Consider the following 4,264-nt stretch of genomic DNA (forward strand, 5'->3'; position numbering starts at 1 on the left):
AGGAATGATGAGTAAAGAAATAGAAAAACTTGAAAAAAACTTAGAATGTCTATACAGTGACCTTTTTAAAATTATAATGAAAAACGAATGCTCTTGGAAAGCCACCCATTTAATGAAGTGTAAAGAAGAAACACTGACACACTTTTTGGTCGGAAAAGAACTGGTTTCGAATGTCGATACATACAGTATGAGGCAAATATTCCTGGACAAAGTACATTTCCATCTGAGTGGTCATATAAACAAACGAACTACAAGGTTTATTGAGACCGGAATTTTTCCCTTGGAAAAATTCCGGTCTCAATAAACTAATAAACACTGTGAAGAGGTTTTCGCTGTGAAAACCTCTTCACAGCGAGATCACTGTGAAGTTTAAGGAATGAGTTCCACCATGACTTTGATGAACTAAGGGATAAAATTGCACTATTTGTAATTTTAATATGTAATATTTAATATCCATAATAATATGTAATTATCCATCAGATAATTTGTCACTTGGTTGGCCGAGTGGTTAGCTTATCGGCTTTCCAGCCAAGAGGCTGCGGGTTCGAATCCCGCGTAGGCATGGATGTTTGTGGTTGTTCTCCCAATATGGAGTGGGTCACCATGGGAGTAGTAGATCCAAAACCTCCCGCAATGGTAGAGGCCTTCACCATGCAGTGGATAAAATAATAGGCTGCTTTTTTTATCCAGCAGATATCTCAATCCACGTTCTCCAAGATGACAGAGAACTTTCCCATGTACTACAAAACCTGTCTTGAAAGATAAGGTGCCCATTTCGAGCACGTAATTCGACCAAGATTGCACATAGTTGTAAATGTACATACTATTATTTCTAAACATATATTTCTTTGTTAATAAACCTGTTTACTCCATAACATATATCGTTGCAGTTATTCGGTACTTTCCTCCCTCCCCCCGCACCATACTGTACAATAGCACATTTTAAACTGAAACCAGTTTAAACAGATCTCAAGTTGAAAGATTTTTTCTTTCTTTCTTTTTGATTTGAGTTTTGCATTCGTCAAGCAAACAGACCAGTCTAATATCTCTTGAATCTGGAGGTGCTCTACAAGTGCAGCAAAAAATACACTACAGTCATAAAAACATCTCAATATGGTTTGATTTGCATCATGATGTTCTTTGTTTTCTTTTCTCTGTTTGGTTCGATGTGTCCAAACCTGATTCATCTCGAATTCCGTCCCAGTTAAATTTAACGTTTCAACTTAGCCCCTTTTTTTAACACTAGAACTTTCTACTCGCTGTTTACCTAAATCGAAATATACATGCACACACCCTCTCTCTAGTGTTTGATGTCTAATTTCGTTTGCATCAACCTCCCAACTATTAGTAGCAGCAGTTGTCATCAGCAAAATTGTGAAAATGACTTACGCCTTTTTTTTTTTTTTTTATACAAATTATGCCGAACCGAACTTATTAGTTAACACTAACTTGATAAATATAGAAAATTTTCTCTTTTATTTTTTATAACTGATTATTTAATTATTTACTCAAATCAATTTATTTGAATATCAAAATGGCGCACTAAGCAATACAAAGTTAAATGAACAAAATAAATACTCACAACAGAAACACGATAATTGTAAACGTGTGATTACAAGAAAATAATACTGCAGTGACTAGAGATCATTGTATCCAGTCCGAACCTTGTGATGAAAAAGGAATACGAGTGGCACAAAATCGAGTTTTAGAATACTTCTTACTTTTCTCTTATAGTTCTTTTCTTTTAATAAAATGGTTTATTAAATTTTTAATATGACAGCTAAAATATTTTTCTTCGATTGCTTTTAGTAATGAGCTGCCCCCGGAAGTAGTGCAATACCAGGCGACTCGTGGCAGAGGTGGAGCAAGCTCCAAGCATTCCGCCTCTTTCCAAAAATCAGTTTAATATCTTGGGCCGCTATGGGACCTGTATCAGATATTAAGCTGATAAGAACAGATACTCACTCGGGGGACCCTGTAACACCTAGAGAGTGCGTCCCCTGGGTGGCAGATAGGGGAGCCCGCCATGTGTGTATATGGTGGGATGGTCCGAATATACTGAATGACTCGTGGACCAACAGGGCAATCATCTTGATTGTAAGGGAAGCGGCACTCCCATGGACCCCTAGCTGGATCTATCTCCTATCCTTCTACTACTTTGAGGAAGATCCACTTACTTTAATCTTTCCTATAAGGCCTTATTAGTCAACTCTCCTTATTTTATGACCCCTAGGCTATTAGAGTACTCGAGGGCCATGGGATCTTTTCATTTCGGGCCTTACAACTATGCCCTCTCTATAAACCTTACTGTAATTCTTCTATAATCTACTCTTCCCCCCTTCAATATACCCGATTCCTCCTATGGGAGTAAATTCGGAAGAAGGCTAGTTCAGAAGTCTTAAGGTAGCAGCCCTACCACTGAACTATTCCATCGCCAGGCTAGTCCCCTGACATGGAGAACATAATTCTATCAGTAAGCTGACAGAAAAAGATATCGGATTGAATCTATAGGAAACGACCCTGGAATGGAAAAGGTAAAACAAAAATGGAAACGACAAAATATAATACACATAGCAAACTGGAATGTAAGAGGAATAGCATATAAAGAAATAGAATTAGACCAATTATTAAATGAAAGAAATTTTAAAATAGCAGTAATAACTGAAACAAAAAAGAAATTAAAAGGAACCATGAGAACTGAAAATTTTAATGTGATATACAGTGGAGTTGACAGAGACCAAAGAGCACAAGCAGGAGTCATGATTTGATTCATAACTCCCTTTCAAAACAGTTAAAACATTATAAATTATGGAATGAAAGAATAATAGAAGCTAGAATAAAAATAACAAAAATAGAGGCTATTTAACAATAATTGGTTTATATGCCCCAGAAGAGGCAAGAGAACAAGATAATATTGATTTTTATAATCAGCTACAAAACATATATAATAAAATAAATAAAAAATGATTACGTAATTTTTGCAGGAGACTTAAATGCAAGAATTGGAAACACGAAAATTAATAAAAATATAGGAACATATGGAGAACATACTCTAAACAGGAACGGTAAAAAATTGATTGACTTTGTAGTTTATAATAACCTAAAAATAATGAATTCTTTCTATAAACAAAGACATACATAAATATATTTGGGCAGCAAAAGGATGGAAATCAATATTAGATTATTTTATCTTAAATGAAAAGACATCAAAGTTTTCGTTACATGTTAGAGTTCACAGAGGATATGAGATAAGCAGTGACCACTTCCTTGTTAAAATAAAATTAAGATTACCACCTAAATGGCTACAAGTAACAAGAACAGAAAGAAAATTTAAAACATTTGTTTATAAAACTAGACTATTAAATGACACAAATATGCAATAGCTAGATGAACAAAGAATTAACCAATATTTAGACAAAATAAAACAAAATGAAGAAATAGAAATAGAATGACTTAATATAAAAACAATATCAAATGCTGCAGCAAATGAAAGCTTAGGAAACACCAAAAAATTCAATAAAAGGAAAAAACTGAAGATCTGGGATGATACAATCAAAGAAATAATCAAAATGAAAAAAGAAGCCTATCATAATTGGTTAAGCAGTAAAAGATTAGAAGATGAAATAGAATATAAAAGAATAAGAGCCATAGCTAAAAGAGAAGTCAGAAAAAGACAGAGAATCATGGAACAAATTTGTTTCTAATTTAGAACATGATTTATATAAAATGAGACCCAACGTATATAAGATTTTGAAACACTTAAATGCAGATACTAAAGAAAACACAAAATTAAACACCGAATTGAAATTAGAAGAATTTCTAAATTTCTACACAGAATTATGGACAAATAAATATTTTAAAAAAGACAACTGGTAAACATTTAATGAAAAGGAAATAACTAAAGAAGAATTAGAAATCAGCCTGAAAGAAACATGAAATGGAAAATGACCTGGAGAAGAAGCTAGGTTCAGAACTATATAAATATGCAGGATCAAGATTTAAAGAAAGACTCCTATTATTTTTAAATAAAATTTATACAACTGGTAACCCCCAATAGAATGGAAAAAAGCAATTGGGATTCTTATCTTTAAAAAAGATAATAGAGATGACCCTAAAAACTATAGAGGTATAAGCATACTAAATTCCTGTTACAAAATATATAGCAGAATTTTAAATAGCAAACTAATGAAATATTCCGAAAACTTTATTTTAGAAGTACAGAATGGGTTTAGAAAAGGACGATCATGTATAGACCCAGCCTTTT

At 33.3% G+C, this 4,264-nt stretch overlaps 1 non-coding gene across 1 annotated transcript; it reads right to left on the reverse strand.

Annotated features, from left to right (window-relative positions):
- Positions 1–1,806: 1,806 nt before the first annotated feature.
- LOC150108228 (U2 spliceosomal RNA) lies at positions 1,807–1,992 on the reverse strand. The gene has a single exon (XR_016548174.1). It is a non-coding gene; the product is annotated as a U2 spliceosomal RNA (small nuclear RNA).
- Positions 1,993–4,264: the final 2,272 nt, after the last annotated feature.

Source organism: Typopeltis vanoorti, chromosome 3 (genome assembly GCF_054136105.1).
Source record: "Typopeltis vanoorti isolate ZY-2024b chromosome 3, IOZ_Tvanoo_1.0, whole genome shotgun sequence".
Taxonomy (NCBI): Eukaryota; Metazoa; Arthropoda; class Arachnida; order Uropygi; family Thelyphonidae; genus Typopeltis; species Typopeltis vanoorti.